This window comes from Parambassis ranga, unplaced genomic scaffold (genome assembly GCF_900634625.1).
Source record: "Parambassis ranga unplaced genomic scaffold, fParRan2.1 scaffold_72_arrow_ctg1, whole genome shotgun sequence".
NCBI lineage: Eukaryota > Metazoa > Chordata > Actinopteri > Ambassidae > Parambassis > Parambassis ranga.
In genome coordinates this window covers 77,233-97,387 of record NW_021144813.1, presented here as the reverse complement: position 1 = coordinate 97,387, position 20,155 = coordinate 77,233, and the positions used below count along the sequence as shown (strand labels likewise).

Sequence of the window (20,155 nt, the reverse complement as noted above, 5' to 3'; positions counted from 1 at the left end):
ATCCACAGTGGAGTCCAGAGAGCAGGGAGATGATCCAGTCTCTGGGAAAACTGGCTTTTGATCAGCTGCAGAAAGGAAACCTGATCTTCTATGAGTCAGACCTGACAGAGTGTGGCATCGATATCAGAGCAGCCTCAGTGTACTCAGGAGTGTTCACAGAGATCTTCAAAGAAGCGCGAAGAAGGAAACAGGAATTCACAACATTCTGCTTGTTCACCTGAGCGTTCAGGAGTTTCTGGCTGCTTTCCACCTCATACGCTGTTTCATTGATGGGGACGATGAAGAGCTGGTGAACTTCCTGGGAGAGAAAAGTTGGTCATCTCTGGATGACATCCTGTACAGAGTCATGGAGAAATCTCTGAACAGTGAAACTGGCCACCTGGACCTGATGGTTCGCTTCCTTCATGGTCTCTCCCTGCAGTCAAATCAGAGACTCTTAGGAGACCTGCTGGGTCAGACAGAGATCAGTTCAGAGGCCATCCAGAGAGCCATCAACAACCTGAAACGGAGAAACACTTATAATGTGTCTCCTGACAGAAGCATCAACATCTTCCACTGTCTGATGGAGATGAACGACCTCTCAGTGCATCAGGAGATCAGAGAGTTCCTGCAGTCAGAGACCAGATCAGAGAAGAAACTCTCTGAGATCCACTGTTCAGCTCTGGCTTACATGCTGCAGATGTCAGAGGAGGTTCTCGATGAGCTAGACCTGATGAAGTACAACACAACAACAGAAGGACGATTGAGACTGCTTCCAGCTGTGAGGAACTGCAGAAAGTTCAGGTGAGTCCAGATGTGACCAATCAGTGTAGATTACTGGTTTAGTTCTTAGACACATTCACACTGTGTGTTTCTCTCTAACAGAGCTCCTTGTGTTCATTGACACATCACATCAGCTGTGTTTTTGTCTCAGATGTTCTTCTACTGTGAAAACATTGTTTTGTATGTTTCTGTTTGAAGCTGTTAAATGAATGGACAATAAATGTGTCTTTATTTGTAGTTAAAACAGCTGCATGTGGCCAAAGAGCTGCACAAACTACATAGATACAAAGACTGCAAAAACTGCAGCACAACATCATGGTATGCAAACATGCAGACACATACCATTACACAAACAGTTCAATCAGGATGTCACACAACAGAATAACTCTTAAAGTCTCTGCATGAAAGAGAAGAATTTATCTTTCAGCAATATCAGCTGGAAGAACCTACAACAGAGGAATAAAGTGAAATACCACTGTCAAAATGAGACGATGAGAATGATCAGAACTATTGTTACATGTCAAACAGTCAGATCAAATGAGATCACTGCTACTACTTAAAGTGTCCCTTTCATAATGTTCTGATATTTCTGTCATCACAGACTTCCTGACTGTAAACTCTCAGAGACTCACTGTGAAGTTGTGGCCTCAGCTCTGAAGTCCGACCCCTCCCATACTGACAGAGCTCGACATGACCGGAACAGGCTGAGGATTCAGGACTGAAGCAGCTATGTGCTGGACTGGACAGTCCTCACTGCATACTGCAGGTTCTTAGGTCAGTTAATGTTATTATTAGGCTGAGGTCCAGTTTTTAAAATCATCTGTCAGGACTGACAGACAGAAAAGGACCACAGACATGTGTATCTTCAGTCACCTGGTTGCTCTGATGACAAATCAGATCTACGCATATGTTCAAATGTTGCTAAGTAAATCAGTGAATAATTATTATTTTCTTCCCTCCCAGTAACAGTAATCTGTATGTTTTAATGTTATCCCATATTATTAGATGATCAGTGGTATCATGGCTCTATCAATGTCTTGTATTGTTTTATTAGTTGTGTGGCTGTGGTTTGTCAGAGATCAGCTCTCTGGGATCAGCTCTGAAGGCTAACCCCTCCCAGCTGAGATATCTGGACCTCAGTGGGAACCACCTGCAGGATGTGGAGCAGCTACGTGGTTTTCTGGAGAGTTGTGGACTGCAGACTCTGAGGTCAGTCTCAATAGTTTTATGTGTTGTGATGTAAAGGTTTGTGTGGGGTGAGCTCTGAAGTCCCAAGACTGCAGATCCTCGGGTCAGGGTAAATCTGGGTGTTGATCCAGTCTTCACATTTCATTGTTGTATATCAGCATGAGTTGTAGATATAACTAGTACAAATGAGTTCCAAAATAAAATTGTTGGAACTTTCTGGTGTAAAATATTTCTGACAAACATATGTGAATATAGAAAACACTTCAACAACATGTAGCGCTCCCCTCTGTAGTCATATTGATGATGTTATGTGCGATCACAGACGGAGATCCAGAAGCAGGTACATTTACTCACTTTAATAGAGAAAACAAAAAACTACCACTGAGGCGAAAACTGAGCTGAGTCCAAAATATAACCAAAAACAACCACAAGGGCGAACTACGAGGTAACTTGAAGGAGGAACGAAAAACAACCACGAGGGCGAAGCACAACTCAGGTCCAGGGCGAGAAACAACCGGGTGGGCGTGGCTGGAGGCCTAGGCAAAAAACAAGGTAAGTCACTGGTCACTTGGAACGGACAGAAAGGTGGCTGGTTGCTTAGTACGAAAATAGCAGTGAAGAACTGGCGCCGAGGAGAAGGGAGCGGCGCTTAAGTAGCCGGCGGAATGACGGGAAACGGAACCCAGGTGAGAAGAAGCCACGACTCCACCCAGCTGGACCATCGCACCTGGAAAGAACAAAAACAAGGAAACGAGCAAGAAATGAAAAACACAGGAAGCGCCAGAGGAGCAACTCTCACCACATTACAGATGAGGGCAGGCTTTTAGGTTCTTTTAAAGTATTTATCCAATGTTTCTTAACCCTGATTAACTCAGTTTTAATTATTATCTTGGATGTCCCTTTAATACACACAAGTGCAGTGTTTGACCCATCAATCAAATGGCCATCTTTAAATTATATTTTTAATGAAGATCTTAACTACGTCTGCATATGTCTCTGCAATTGAATCACTAGCCCTTTCTCAGGTGAGTAATAAGTAACACAACACAAGGTTTTAGAAAAATAATTCTCAGTTATTTAAGAAAAGGTTAATGCTGGTGAACTAAGAACATGAAAATAAAATTAGAATATTGTTTTGGAGCCTTAAACATCAAATGTCACTTTTTTAAAGAAAAACACTCCAGCTGTTTGGAGGCAAAAACACAATATAACCTTTTTTCTTAACCCTCTAATGAATTCAGAAACTCAGTTTACCAACCTCAAGGTCACTTAAACAAAAGTTGTGGCCCCCACACCTTAATACACTCTATAAAGCCGGCAACTTAAATGATTACAGACTGACATATACCGCAGCAGGCGAAAGTCTTCCCGCCTCTCAGTATGCTGCTAGACTTCTTCTCACAGATTGTCCTGTCAACAACCTTAAGACACAAGTTACACACCGTTTTGTGCACTGCTAACTTAGAAATGAACACAGAAAATCTCTGTGTTACACATGTTTCTCCGACACACCTCTCCTAGTCTGTGTCACACTGTGCTCACGGTCCTGTCACTTGTTATTAACCCCATCTATGCTGGTGGGACATCTTTCAGCAACATTCTTTAACATAACACAACAAACATGTAACACTTTTTACCCTTTTAAATCACATTTTAAATGCTTACACATTTAAACTTGAACTGAAATGATCAACACTCATTAAAACATGTGGGGATTTTAAACTGGGTTACAAACAAAACACATTTAGGAATGAAACCTTCTAGATGTAGGCTTCACTCAAGAGATTAAATGATGATGGATTGTGCAAGTACATCTATAACATTAAACTGCAACTCATTAAACAAGACGAAAATATGAATTGACACACTATGAACACAAAGTTAACTAGAAAGCATTTCCTGCAGAAAATGTGAGTTTGGTTGCTGCAGCTGAAGCATTGCTCTGAATGATGTGAAGGATTGCTCTGAATTGCTGGAGAATCTGCAGTCTGAATTTTAAGTTGCTGAAACACTTTGAATAGATGAAGCTGTTTTATTGTGAAAAGTAGAAAACCTTTGAACATTAGGAAGTTATGAAACAGAAACTGCTGGAGATGAACAATATGAAGTCACTGACCTTAAGAATAGCCTGGAAATACACCATAAAGGTCTGAGGCTGGAATCATATCTAAAGCTAATAAGGACAGGCTGTATGGTTTTAATGTGGAAAAGTATCAGAGTTACCTCCCCCAGAACATTTTGGATGAAGTAGAAGCCATTTCCTGCATTCTGGTGGATTTCAACAGCTATTATACTGACAGAAGTAAAGGGTTAACTCAACAACTATTACTGAGAGATTCAATAACTCCTTATTTATTTTAAGCCATGATGACAAATATAAAACCAACTGAAAATGAAACAGTTCTGTCAGCCTCATGGTGGCACTACACTAACAGGTTATTAGAACAAAATGTTTACATCTGTTACTGTCTACCTCTGTGCCACCATGACTTTAACCACAAAAACCACATTTCTGTTTCACTGTATTCCCAATGAGGCCATCAGCTGCACTGTCAGGTTTTTAGAGACTTCACAGAACAGATCAGATTAAACAGATTAGAAACAGATTACCCAAAGCCTCCAAAAAAAGCTGCACAACAGGTAACTTAGTTCACATGAATCTGTGCTGATGTGTCTGCTTGTGTTGATCAGCACACAATCAGTTCACATGAAGTGACTGAAACACAGAGGGAGGATCAATATAGAAGGAAACCCGCTCCCTGTCTCTCACTCCTGGCCTGCCCTATATGCCATAACGTCTGCTGCACCGTGTGCTTGCAGCTGAATCTCAGACCTCACCTGGCAACAATACATTTTTTTCTGATTGGCTGATTCCTGTTATCTGCCATAGAAATGACAGATGATTAATAATAAAAAATGTACAAACATAATTCACAAATTATAACCACGGACATTACTAAGCTTAGACAATAGTGTCCTTTCATGTTGTAGAATTGTTTTTTTCATTGCACTGCTCTACTTCTTACAATTATTCAGTATTGTTAAATGTACACATTTCATTTCTTTCAGGCTGAGCAGCTGTAACCTCTCAGAGAGAAGCTGTGAAGCTCTGTCCTCAGTCCTCAGCTCCCAGTCCTCAAGTCTGAGAGAGCTGGATCTGGATAATAATGACCTGCTGGATTCAGGAGTGAAGCAGCTGTCTCATGGATTAGGGGGTCCAGATTGTAGATTGGAGACTCTCAGGTCAGGATCCAGCTTTTTGATCATCAGTTAAATTCTGCTTCATGTTCATGTTGAAGATCTGTTGGATTTTCCTTCTTTCTTCTTGAGTTCATGACATGTTTTGTACCTCCAGTCTGTCAGGTTGTCTGATCACACAGGAGGGCTGTGCTTCTCTGGCCTCGGCTCTGACCTCCAACCCCTCCTATCTGAGAGAGCTGGACCTGAGCTACAATCATCCAGGAGACTCAGGAGTGGAGCTGCTGTCTGCTTTACTCAACAGTCCAGATTGTAGTCTGAAGACTCTCAGGTACACAGAGACCACAGAGCATGAGTCCTCCTCAGTCTGTCAGTTTAGCTCATATATCCACAGCTGTTGATGGATGGACTGAAACTGCAGAGAAGAAATAATCACTGATCCCTGATGTTCATCTTCCTCCATCATTAAGTGTCCATCATGTTAACTTCACTTTGCTATCTAACACGTTCTTCATGTCAAAATACATACAGACTGATTTTCAGTCACACTTAGTGCAGATCAAATACAAAATGATGCCCTACTTATTAATGTCCTCAGCTGTAAGAACCACTGAATTATTTCCACAAACAAATGTTCCTGAAACAATCCATATGTGAAACTTCAGAGGAGACAACAACACAATGGTAGAAGGAGGAGTTCCTTCAGTCAGAGACAGAGAGCAGGGAGACACTACAATATTATCACTGTAAAAACTACACACAGACATGAGTGAATGTATTTATTTGAAGTGTGTCAGAAACTCTTCCATCCATGACACATGTGAACCAGGCTTGTGTTTGCATATAGAGTGAAAGGAACAAACAGTCAGAGACAGTGTGGCTTGTTTGCTGCTTTGGATAAATGCACAATGCTGAGATCAAACCTACACTGTTGCTGCATGAAGAGGATTTTACAGTAAAGCACTGACAGAGAGCAATATTTCACAGAATGGAGGACATGAATAAACACAGAGCAGATCAGGAGAGACTCTTCTGGAGTCGACACAGATGAGTTTCAGTCTGTTTGTGTGTCTCTGACAAACTGAGGAACTCTGCTTCATGTTGATCAGCAGTTTGGACTCATGTTGGTTAGAAAATCATTCTGACTGGTGATTTCTTCCTGCAGGGTGGAGCATGGTGGAGATGCAGAGGTTAAAACCTGTTCCAAGAGGTGATAAGTTTGACTGAGTCCTTTCCTCATGTTATTGTGCATGAGTCAGTGTTCTATCAGTCCATCAGAGCTGTTGTAGCGCAGCCTCAGCGGTTGGATTCTTTGGTGTTTACTGGAGTTTATTACCCCCCAGCAGGAGTTTTAGGTTCCAGCTTTGTCATTGGTTTTCCTTTTTCCTCTTGTTAGGGAGCTTTAGTGTGTTGTAGTGTCTCTGTTGTGTGCGGTCACAAACGGAGATCCAAGAACAGGTCAGTTTACTCACTTTAATGGTGAACAAAAAACAACCACAAGGGCGAAGTGCAGATAAAACAGAAGAAAACAAAACAACCACGAGGCGAAGCACAGCTCAGGTCCAGGGCGAGGAACAACCGGGTGGGCGTGGCTGGTTGCCTAAGTGCAGGAGACAAGGTAATTAACTTAAGCACGTGGGAGCAGGGAAGAAAAAGTGGCAGTTCGCTTACCGGACGTCACGGCAGTGAAGAACTTGTCAGTAGATAGAAAGTATGTCCAGCCGTCCTTTAAATGAGTGTTTTAGCTGTGTGAAATGAATAACTTTGACAGTATCCATGGAGCAAGTCCTTTTCTTCCATGGGAAAAAAGTGGAAGCCTTCCATACAGAATCCCGAAACTCAGCTGGAGGAAAATACCGGCCACTTCCTGTTCATGAAGAAAAACTTTTGTCATGTGGATCAACTGACAGCCGGCGAAATAATATTAGAAATACATATATAAATACATAAAAGAGTTTTGTGATGAAATGGTTTATAGCTTTTTGGGTGTTTAATAAATGTTTTAAAATCAAAATATAGATCAGATTTTTGATGTTATGACAAACTCATGATGATATATTAAGTTTGAAACATAAACTAGAAGTTTCATATAAACCCTTTTTGGAAAGAAAACACTTTTTTCTGGATTTATAGCGTTTTGGAAGCAATCTCTTCATTTGTTAGGCGGGACAGCCGAAACCAGTTAAACAAGCTTTTACTGACAGCTCTGAACAGACCACATTAACTTATCATTCATTTTAGTGCAGCCGCCACAACTTCCATTTCACAAACCATTTTTTAATCTTCATTTATTATATTTCCTTTTATTTTGCTTTGTGCTTTGGTTTCATTCTGTAACACTGGACTTATTTTTATGAAGGTTTGAACTCTGACAGTGTTTGAACAGGAGAGAAAGGAGTATAAAGTGTGTAGTGAGGGGTTCACAGCCTTAAAGCATCTAGAATAACTGTAAAAAATAAAGCCCATCACTTCACGGATTTCACCTTTTGCGGGTTATTTTTGGAACGTAACCCCGCGATTAACGAGGGACCTCTGATGAGAAGGAAGAGACTGGGCTCTCAGCTGCAGTAAAGGGGGCAGGTCTGGCTCCAACACAGGTTTCAATGTGCAAGATGTCTTGCCCTCACATTCTTCTTCCATTTCCACTTGTCCTGAAACTTCGGCCTTCGCTGTCAACCTTCCTTTTCTTACTCACACTTGCCATTTTAGAAATGGGCAATAAAAAAAACACAGATCACTGGCAAACAGGGTGGTGAGAGTTTGACCATGTTTGCTGCCATCTTGTGGTGAAATGTTAAATATATATAAATAATAATCATTTTTAAATGTGTGATTTCATCCTGTGGACAATAGTACTGGTGGCATATTATGACATTATTGATTTTATGCCAGAGGCTTCGGCCCAGTGAACATATGAACTGGACTTTTGGTCTGTTCTACAGGAAGAACCCTCAATGATAATGCACCAACAATCCCAACCAAAGAAAGGAACATAAGGACAGAAGAACCAAACAGGAAAGAAAATAGAAATAACTATTGTATATATAACCTAGAAAATTTCACAAGAAATTTTGAGTGGGCCAATGCGCACTCACCCACACTCTGCTGCCGGTCCGCCCCATTATATACCACCAAACCTCATTCCTGATCACCGGCATATGTGAAAGATGCCACTGATGACATTTCATGCTTTTACAGTGTTTCTGGTTGGTTTTATATAAGGTTCAATAGGCCCCAAGCTTCTCCATTCATTCTGAATGGAGGAATCCTAAAGATGTGGATGTGACTTTGGCTGCTATTTTATGAAGTTTGGTAAAAGACATGAACATGAGGACTCAGTATGATAAAGTCCAACTCCTTATGAGCAGTTTGCAGTTGAAATGAATATTCTGTGTAGAGGCATGCCAGACTGATAGGCTTCCAAAGTTAGCTGGGTTTTGTCAGGGATCTCACCAGTTTCCCATTATTTCCTATGAGGGGGGTTAGGTCAGCTTAAGTGGCTTGCCTGTCAAAACAAAACGTGGCACAGACATGGGGACTCAATATGTCAGAGGTCTAATGTTTATCTACGTTTTACATTTTGAATGAAGGTTCTGTGTGAAAGCACGCCCAAACACCATGCCTTCAAAGTTTTGACAGTGATTTGATGCCTGTGGGGAGGGTCAATCGCAGTTTTTCGGGATTTTTTCAAACACCGTTTATCCGATCGCTACCAAACCTCAGAGGGTAGTAGTCCTGACCGAGCCGGTCGATTTGATGTATAATTTGTAGGGGTGGCTAGCGCTAGTTAGCTGTGTAATGAATTAGAGGCTTTTATTTTGAAAATCAGTGTGTGTGTGTGTGTGTGTGTGTGTGTGTGTGTGTGTGTGTGTGTGTGTGTGTGCATGTGTGAGTGTAGTTGTGTGAGTGTAGTTGTGTATGTTCCTGTATGGTTGTGTATGTGTGTGTCTGCCTCTGTCAGAAAGAAAAGTCACAGCACAGGTGTCCCGGTACAGCCGGACGTCCTGTAACAGTTTCAGGTCGCTCACATTAAAGCTGTGGGACTAGTTCCGCTGAAAATGTGTCCAGAAGAAGGAGAATAATACAGAAGCGGAATAAGTATTTACAATAGTAACAGTGGAACAATATCAGGATAGATCAGGAGGTCTGAGTCTGGTCTTTCAGTCCAGATCCTCCTCCAGACTCTGATGAAGGAGCTTTTGGATGATGCTCTTTATCCAATGATACAGTTGATGCTGCTGTTCTTCTCATGTTCTAAATGTGTCGTCTGTCTTTACTCACATTGCTGCAAATATCCAGTTTGTGTTTGAACACAAAGCTGATAGTTGTGTGTTTGTTCATTCAAACATTAGTGACAAAAAGTCTGATGATAAACTTTGTATGAATGAACAACACATCAGTCAGTAAAGACAGAATGAAGCCATCAGATGTGTCAGATGATAAACTGCAGCTGTGTCTTTTTCTCTCCATCAGATTTCTGTCAACTTGAAGTCGACACAAACTCAGTGAACACAGAGCTCAAACTGTCTGACAACAACAGGAAGGTGACACATGTGAGAGAGGAGCAGCCATATCCTGATCATCCAGACAGATTTGACTGGAGGCCTCAGCTGCTGTGTAGAAATGTTCTGACTGGTCGCTGTTACTGGGAGGTCGAGTGGAGAGGAGGAGTTTATATATCAGTGAGTTACAGAAGAATCAGAAGGAAAGGAAACAGTGCTGACTGCGTGTTTGGAGGAAACAATCAGTCCTGGAGTCTGTTCTGCTCTGATGGTGGTTACTCTGTCCGTCACAATAACAGACAAACATCCATCCCCTCCTCCTCTGTCTCTCACAGAGCAGCAGTGTATGTGGACTGTCCTGCTGGCACTCTGTCCTTCTACAGAGTCTCCTCTGACACACTGATCCACCTCCACACCTTCAGCACCACATTCACTCAGCCTCTACATGCTGGGTTCTGGTTGTTTCCTGGTTCCTCAGTGAGTCTGTGCTGTGTGTAGAAGCAGAGTGTGTGGAAGTGACAGCAGCTTCAACTTTGTGCTTTAAATGTTGATGATGTTTCACTTTCATTTGAATCACTGACTGTGATTTCAGGTCAGAACATGTTTTTGTCTTAGAATTCAATTCAATTCAATTCAGTTTTATTTATATAGCGCATATTACAATCAGACATTGTCTCAAAGCGCTTCACAGGAACCCCCCTAAGAGCACTGTGGCAAGGAAAAACTCCCTTTAAGAGGAAGAAACCTTGAGCAGGACCCGTCAACTTAAGGGGGAACCAGTCCTGCTGCTAGTCAGAGAGGATGAGGGAGAGAGAGAGAGAGAGAGAGAGAGAGGATGAAGGAGAAAGAGAGAGAGAGAGAGAGGAGCAAACATGATACAAACATGATACAGTACAGAGCAAACATGACAGCAAGATGAAACAGTGATATATTGTAATGATATCTATATATATCGTCGGTCCATAAGTAGAAGCAGTGAAATGAAGAATGTGAAGCTGAATTTATGATCATGAACTTTGACATGTCCTCACAAATGAAACCCTTACATTAAGAAATGCATGATTCCATGTTGTTATGGCTCTGATATTAAAATATTAAAATGTAGTATTATAATATAATTAGGGACAACAGTGGCGCAGTGGTATAGCAGGGTTGTCTATGAACCGGAAGGTTGGTGGTTCAATCCCAACTCCTCCTAGTCACTGTTGTGTGTTCTTGGGCAAGACACTTCACCCTAGCCTGTGGCGCGCCTTGTGTCGTGACCTTCCCTGGTCACCCCGGATTGTCAGATTCCGTCTCCTGTATTCAGAACATTGAGTGAAAGAAAATACCCTGGGTTTTGTAGTTTCGCCTTTTGCAAAAGGGAGAACACAGTGAACACAGGCCTTTCAGTCTGCTTCACTCCCGTCCATAAGTGTTCTGCCCTTCCCCTGGACACAGGCTAGTTTTATTGAAAGTTGAGTTACATTTGCATAATAGATAAACAGTTCTTCAAGACCCTCGTTGGTATTCCCATATTGGGACATGTTGCCCCTTTATCTCCACCTACTAATTATCATAATTGGTCTAACATATTTATGACTATGAAACCCTTTGTCCCTTCTATGTTGGATGATTTATCTTAGTCCATGCCTCCTAGTGCTTCGGCCTTCACCGCATCAAAGGGTTCCTCCCTAACTCTCTGTAAGAGTTATAGATGTGTTTTTCTCTAAGTGTAAGCATATATAATCAAATACATACGTGGTCTGTATCATGTCATTGCGTAAATAACCTTGTATACTTCACATTATCTTGTTATTTATATGCAATTAATGAAGTTATAATCCAGTAGAGTGTATTTTGTCTGATTGCTATATTTATGTAATTCTTTAGTTTTCATTAACACTTTGGTGCATTTACTGGCACAGTAACTCACATTTTTTTCTCTGGCATTTATAATCTCTTTATATGTTTTGTTCTTTTCTAGTTTAATCTTAGTAAGTCTTAAAATAATGTTTTTTTTTCTGTGTCAACAGGACATTGTCAGACGTGAGATTATTTCCAGGCTGCTAACAAAATTAGAGTCAGCTCTTTCAAGAGCACCTCTTGACTTGAAAGAGCAAGAGCTGTACCTCTGGGAAGCACTTTCAAGACATGTAAATATCTCCGCTGAACTTGTATAGGCCGTAAACGAATTTCTCAGGCTAGTGACAGAGTACGCTGAATGTACAGAACTCACTTGGAACACCATTGAAACTGTAGGTGGAGAGATGGGGCGCCCTGCGTACGTTCTAGAGAGAGAAAGGATTACTGAGCTCCTGGACATGAATCTTACTGTGGACTGCATTGCAAAATTGCTTGGTGTTTCAGCCAGAGAGTGGCAGCATCAATGCACTGAGTGGATTCCATTGGGGTGCTCTCTAGACTAACTGGACTGGGCTGTGCGCATAGCATACTCTTTAAGGGATCCCTTTCTGTCTGGCATGTGGACACTGTAGGGTGAAAGAATTTATTCTGCACGGTGTTCATGCAGTGTGACATGCAGTGTGTTCAGATATACAAGTATATACAAGTATTCATGTTTATATGTGTTTATCGCTTAATAATGTGATTTCCATAAGTGTTTATGTGTTAGAATATTTTATAGAAAATCAAAGTAATTCGAGGATACTGAATGTATTAAGAAGTAATTTCATAGTGTGTCATATAACTTTTTATGAGATCAGTTGTTTTTCTGCTCTCTGGAGCTCTGGTTGGTACGAGATGGTCATAAATTCAGACTAAGGACAGCAGCACCTTTGACCTGATAAAAGCCAGATTCTAAAGGAATGTGTTTTTCTCCCGAGTGCCCAGTTTATGGTCACCCCCAGATCGGACTCACAACCTATGAGATTTAAGGAATTGGAGTTTTACCTTATTAGGGAATAAACACTAATAGTCTATTCGCTGTATGAACCAGGTTCTGCAGGGGGATAGTAGATGCCCCTGTGGGCCGGCAGGCAGGAACGCCCATGTGGTATATCAATGTGTGAATTCCATGTCCAGTTGTTGTTGATGAGTTGTTCTTTGTTGTTCGTGGTTGTTCTTGCCTTGTTCTTTGTATCTCAACAACCCAGAGCTCTGCGACTCAGAATTTGCCTCATTGTTTAATAAATCATAATTTTGACACCAGAATTTATCCGCTCCTTCCTTACAAACTAATTCAGGGGGTGATCAGAAGAACAAGGGGATTTTCACCCCGACAGCAGCCATGGAAACATTTAGTGCTATTGTTTGTGAGTTTTACCCAGACCCACCCACTGAAATGTTCCATGTTCCCCACCAAACAGTTAGAACTGATGAAGCTGCTTGGATGAGCAGCGAAACGTCTTCAAGAAAACTCTACAAGTCCAGACGCCTTGCTTCAATCTTCTCTACGTATTAACACGTTTTAAGGTGTGTACATACTCCTAAAGGTTAAATTAAGAATTTTTGTTGGTGCAGTAGTCAGCGCGCATATGTTTTATATATTATGTTTATAATATAAATTATATAAATAACAATAATATTTATATATTTTACGTATCCTGTGGATATATTTTATTTCTAACATGGCACCACCATGCGACAGTCGTCTTGTTTATTCAAGAGAAGAACTTTTTGCACTGCAGACTAACGTCGGAATGCAGCACAACGTCCCGGCAGAGCTGAGGAGGAAGTACAGGGGCTGCAAGGCAGGAGGAGTAAAGGCTGCACGTAGACGTTTTAAGCCAGCGATCCCCTCGGTAATAATGGGGAACGTGAACTCACTACTGAATAAGATGGACGAGCTGACTTTAACCATGCTTCCCTGGACTCCACCTTGACCTCCTTCTACCAGGCTGTAGACTGTCCCACAAGGCAGAACAGAACAATAGACCTGCTGTACACCAATGTGAAGGATGCCTACAGAGCCACCCCCCTCCCCCCACTTGGAAAGTCTGACCATAACCTGGTCCACCTGCAGCCACAGTACACCCCCCTGGTCAAAAACCACTCGTTTAAACAGGAAGTGGTCCCCTGTGCAGCCCTCTCCCCACCTATCACCCCTACCCCCATCTCAACACCCCCCCCCCCCCCCCCAATCTCAACATCCATCACAGCAGACCAGGTGAGGAGGCGGCGGGCCCCGACAGGGTGCCTTCTCGTCTGCTGAGGACCTGCGCTGCTGAACTGGGGGAACCACTCCAGCATGTCTTCAACCTCAGTCTCAGTCTGGGGAGAGTGCCTACCCTGTGGAAAACATCCTGTGTTGTTCCAGTTCCTGGGGGGTGCTGGCCCCCCTCCTCTTCACCCTTTACACCTCAGACTTCTGCTACAACTCAGAACTGTGTCACATCCAGAAGTTTGCAGATGACACAGCCATCGTGGGGTGTATCAGGGATGATGGAGAGGATGAGTACAGAAGTGTAGTCAGCGACTTTGTCACCTGGAGTCATGTGAACCATCTCCAGCTTAACACCTCAAAGACTAAGGAGCTGGTCATCGACTTCAGGAAGTCCAGCCCACAGCCACGCCCAGTGACCGTCAGGGACGACGAGGTGGAGATTGTAGGCAACTACAAGTACCTCGGGTTGTGGCTGGACAACAAGTTGGACTGGACATGCTGTACAGATCACCTGTACAAGAAGGGCCAGAGCCGACTGTACTTCCTGCGAAGACTGGGAGCCTTCAACATCTGCAGGAAACTCCTGTGGATGTTCTACCAGTCTGTGGTGGCCAGTACACTTTTTTATGCTGTTGTCTGTTGGGGGGGGGGGGGGGGGGTAACATAAACAAAAGGTGTGCTAACAGCAGTGTTAATTTTGTTCACGAATCATTTTCATCATAGTTTTCGTTAACGACCTTTTTTTGCTGATAAAAATGAGACGATAACTAAATAAAAACTAACGCACGGTGCCAAAAACGAAGACTGAAGACTGAAATGTATTGACACTTTCGTCAACGAATAAAAACGAGACGAAATTATTGATTGGGACGAGATTCAATCAGAGCAAAGTTTGTTTGTGGAAGGGAGGGACGAATCAGGAGACGGCGGCAGAGAGCCAATCAGAAGTGATCTCTCTGCGTAAGGACGTTACCCCACGATGCTGGAAGAAGGCGTACTCATGCATGGTAACACAACACAGGAGAAGAACAGACACACGACACATTTGATGTCAAGACAAACAGGACGGTTCAAACCGTGCGGAGCGACTATCAGTGGTAAAAACACAACAAACCTGAAGCAACGTTTGCAGACGAGTCATCGTAACTTCCGTTCATACACGTGACAAAATCTATAAATGAAGACACCGCTGCTGATGGTTTTACAGCATGTGCACTGTTTCTAAGTTGTCACTGAAGTGTTTTGCTGTAGTTATGGAGTATTCATGAAGAAGGTCATGACTGTGTATTCAGGGAGAGCAGCTCACCGTTCACTGTTCTTTTGTGAAAAGGTCATAGCAATTAAATAAAGAGGTGTTTGTTTCAAATAACGTTAAAGCTGTGCCTGTTTTTATTGCACAATAAAACCTTAATTATTTCATGAAAAAATATATATCATGATATTTAGTCGACTAAAACTAGACTAAAAGTTAAAAAATGTTGATGACTAAAATGTGACTAAAATCAAATGGCATTTTAGTCACAAGACTAAAATAAAAACTAAATCAGAAATTGCTGCCAAAATTAACACTGGCTAACAGGCTGGACAGACTTATCAGGTGGGCTGGCTCTGTGGTCGGCATGAAGCTGGACTCCCTGGTGACAGTGGCAGAGAGGAGAACACTAAGAGAACTCCTGGCTATCATGGACGATGCCAGTCATCCTCTGCACACTGTCATCAGCGCTCAGAGGAGCCTGAACAGTCACAGGCTGCTCCTCCCCAAGAGCAGGACCAACAGAGACTCAGAGACTCCTTTGTCCCCCGATCCATCAAACTCTACAACTCTGCTTTTGGCAGGAGGGGGAGAAGGAAGGGAGGAGTACAGCCCGCCTGATACATGAACACATGTGCAATCATTTATATGTGCAATAATCCATCTGTACCATTTATGCTGCTGTGCAATGTTTGTAAATAATTCCTTTACATTACTGCACTATATCACATGACCATCTATGGTGGTGTGCAATGTTTGTAAATAATTCCTCTTATCTTTTATTTTTTTTACTGCACTATATTCTATTTCATTCTATTTTATTTTATTCTATTTAATTCTTGCTCTGACTGTTGGTGTTGTAGTGCTGCTGGTACCCAAATTTCCCCGAGGGACCTTCCCAAAGGGATTACAGTTTTTTCTGATTGCTTAAGCACATTTCTGTAACTATTGGCTATTTGTGCAAAACTCTACACACAAATAAAAAAACCTTACACCAAATCAGCAAAACATTGTAGATCTCTTGCAAAAGCTAATACATCTTGCTTAACTCTTCAAACCTTTGTAAAAATGGTATTTTTGTACCAAACAGTTAACACAAACCATCATATTACTAAGCACACAATGTGCCAACTACACACTGAAGGTATTAACTGAAAACACATCTGGCTTTTGCTTTCTCTGTGCACAAGGTCTGTCCATGTGAGGTCAAACTTTTGTCATAAATAGTTCTATAAACACACAGGGATTCAAATTTCAAGTATGAATGTTTATTCACACACATCAAAACAATCACAAGAAAACATACAATTTCACTGAAAGAGAGAGAGAGAGAAAATCAGTCTTGTCGTCTCTCTGGGTCTGGCCACAGAATTTCATCAACGTCGCATGCAATGTCTTCTAGTCCAAGGCACCGGGGAACATGTCTCCTGGAGTGCCGTATCCAGGCCTGACATGATGCCTGGTCCATATCCTCGCATGCCTCCTTCCAGATGCTGGATGTCTAGTAATTCTGTGGAGTAACAGTTTCAGTTTTACATGTACAGTATTGTTGTTTTTCTCATTAGAGTATGGTACTACTACAAAACTTAGTGTGAGGGAACTGTACTAACCCATTCTCATCAATATGTCCTTATGATGCTTGCTACAGTGTAGCGGCTCAGGCTGAACCCGTCCAGCTTCCCTCAGGGTCAATCCACGGTTGATCACATGATCCACTATTGTAGCTCCGATGACATCAGTAATTCTATTTCTTCTTACCCTTCCTCCTTCCTCTTCACCTCCTCGTCCTCTTCCTCTAAATTCACGTCCTAGTCTTTGTCCTCCTCCTCTTCCTCATGTTCCTCCTCTAATTCTCACTCTTCTCAGTTTCCTTCTCCCTCCATTGTTCTCCACACTGAAGCTTACCTGTGTCTTATTTACAGAGCTCATGCTGATTGCAAAGTGAACTAATGATGTAAAACAGTTCTCACATGTGACAGTGTAGCCAGACAGTTGGCAAAATAGTGTAAATACCAGCCATAAATGTGTGTAGTTTTACTAGGAGTGTGTTGATCATTTGGAAGTTGTGTGTAAAGCAGTGAGTTGTGTTTACAGTTCAGCAAAAACAGTGCTGTGAAGTTTATTATATTTATACAATTGCAAATTGTGTGTTACAAAAGTGCAAATTGAGTGTAAAGCAGTTTTTTTGCTTTTAGTTTTGCAAACTCAGTGAGTGATTTTGTTAAAACTATTAATAGTTTTAGAAATTGTGCTATAAGAATCATTGTTAGTGTTTAAGCAATCAGAAAAAACTGTAATAAAGTATATTCTATTCTATGTGGAGGAGGGATTTATTTTAGAATGAGGAGGCTGCAACCTGCGATGGCACCACTAGATGTCAGCTTTTCATAGCATTGGTGGTTTAGTGGTAGAATTCTCGCCTGCCACGCAGGAGGCCCGGGTTCGATTCCCAGCCAATGCAATGCAACCTTTTAACTGAGACACCATCACTGGTAGTGAAGGTGTCAAAGGAAGAATTACTGAGATGTTTTACCTTTAGAGCCTTTTTATAGAACACATTCATTTGATTTAAATTAGGAATGTTTGTTAGTGCAGTAGCCAGCATGAGCACTGTAGATGTCTCTATTTAAAAAAGAAAAAGAAAAAAGACCATATTTCACCTCTTTCTGAGCCTCGTTAGTGCAGTAGGCAGCGAGTCAGTCTCATCATCTGAAGATTGTGACTTCAACCCTCACAAGGGGCACTTGTTTTAGAGCCAGAATACAGATTACAAAGAGCACACTGTATATTTACATGTCATCCAGGTCATATTCATAGAGACCACTGAAGCAAGGCGTCTGGACTTGTAGAGTTTTCTTGAAGATGTTTCTCTGCTCCTCCAAGCAGCTTCATCAGTTCTGTTTGGTGGGAAACATGGTTTATATGTGGTGGAGGACCTCAGTGGGTGGTCTGGGTAAAACTCACAAACAATAGCACTAAATGTTTCCATAGTTACCTGTGATGATCTGGCAAGCAGACTTGCAGAATGAAAAGCATTCCAGAATGAAATTCAAAATTCCAGAATGAAAGGCAGAAATCCAGAATAAGTGGCAGCATTCCAGAATAGACATCAGTATTCCGGAATGATGGGCAGAATTCCCGAATAACTCTGTATATTGGAACAGAAGTCAGCAAGACATCATTCTGGAATGAAAAGCATCCCAGAATGGAAGAAAGCATTCCCAAATGAAAGGCAGAAATCTAGAATGAGAGCATCCTGGAATAGACATCCATCCACCCACTCCAGAATGATAGGCAGGATTCCGGAATGGTAGACAAAATTCTGGGATTAAACCCCTAACCCGACAGCGGCCTGTGATGTCATGGAAGCGTGTGTTCCAAAATGGAAGGCAACATTCCAGGACAAAAGTCAGCATAACAGAATGAAAAGCAGATTTGCGGAATGAAAGACACCATTCCAGAATGAAAAGCAGTCCATAATGAAAGTCAAGATTTTGGAATGAAATGCAGAAGTCCAGAATAAGCAGTAGCATTCCAGTATAGACATCAGTATTCCGGAAGGATAGGCAGAATTCCAGAATAACAGTCAAGTTAGTCAATAGGGCTGGTTAGCTCAATCCCCATACGGCCAATCTGTGTTTTCATTGAAGCGTGGACATGCCTGTTTCACTTACTGTGTGCTGGTTGGTACATTGGACTCAATGATTGGTTTTTGAAGACACTCCTCCAAGTGGTGTCTTCAGTTCTGCTACTATTCTGGTTGGGAATCTGAGTTTTATGTGTTCAGGATCTCTGTGGGTGGATCTTGAAGGAACTCAGACTTTTAATCTGAGGGCCCAGGATTCAAGTCCCTGTTCAACACTATATATTCCTAACCTGAAATCTTTGTACATATCTTTACCAATGTCAAACTAAGAAGAACATGTGCTTTGTGTTGTTCTTCCACCGACTGAAACATGAAAAAAAAGAGGTCACATGTGGCTCGTTGGTCTAGGGGTATGATTCTCGCTTTGGGTGCGAGAGGTCCCGGGTTCAATTCCCGGACGAGCCCTCTTCTTTCAACATCAGTAGATTGAAGGTCTGTCTTATGTTTACATTTATAGCAATTATCTTTAACCCAAACAAGTTCATATTCCAACTTAGACCCTGTAAACAGCAGTCTGCTCAAACTCCTAGAAGCAATCTACAAATGATATTGTTTATTCAAGAGAAGAAGTCTTTGCACTGAGGACTAACATCGGAATGCAGCACAAGGTCCAGGGAGAGCTGAGGAAGAAGTACAGGGGCTGTAAGGCAGGAGTGAAAGTAGAGGCTGCACGTAGACATTTTAAGCCAGCGATCCCCTCGGCAATAATAAGGAATGTCAACTCACTACTGAATAAGGAGATCAGGAGATCAGCCTCTGTCCTACCCGCCATCTGCCTCTGCTTGAAACTACTGTTGGTAAGTTTTCTGTCTTCTATTCAATAAGTTTATTATCTTTATGTGAAACAATGTGCATGCCTTAAGATAAATGGACCTTGAGCTTAAGAAGAAGTGTCAGTCATTGTTCACGTTGGGGTAGACAGGCTACAAGCAGCTAAGATTAGTTAGCATTTGTTGTAGCTAACGTCTATGGTCGCATCATATAGCTGTCAGAGGTAAGTGGTGAACACGGTTAGTACTTGGAGTTTTCTACACAGGCACGTTGAATTCATCCTTAATACACTGAGAGCACAGCTCGCCGCCAGCTAACGCAATCCAAAAGTGCTTTGCTTTACTTTTGTAGTGTAGCTGACAGGCTAACGTTAGCCCAGAGCTAACGCTCTGTGTTAGCCTAAGCAGCACTTGTATGCAGGGGTACAGCCAGTGCTTAAGTGTAGTTAATGTGAAACAATACAGTCGTGATTTATTGAAGTGAAGCAGTCGGCATATTGTCGCGATATATTTTATTTTTATATATTTTTTGTCTGCTGGTGGGTGCCTGCTCCCCTGCGCATCGGGCTGGAACTGCGCCGTGCGACACAGAGCAGGGGAGACCTGTAAACATGCTGAAATGACTTTGTTTAGTAAAAGGAAAAGGTATAAATGTGTTCTATAGTAAGGGACCATTAAATGACTTCTGTTGTGATCTGGCGCTATAGATAAAAATAAAATAAAAAAGAACTC

At 42.0% G+C, this 20,155-nt stretch overlaps 1 non-coding gene across 1 annotated transcript; it reads left to right on the top strand.

The window, feature by feature from the left end:
* The first annotated feature begins 18,986 nt into the window (after positions 1–18,986).
* On the top strand, positions 18,987–19,058 carry trnap-ugg (transfer RNA proline (anticodon UGG)). The gene has a single exon. It is a non-coding gene; the product is annotated as a tRNA-Pro (tRNA).
* Positions 19,059–20,155: the final 1,097 nt, after the last annotated feature.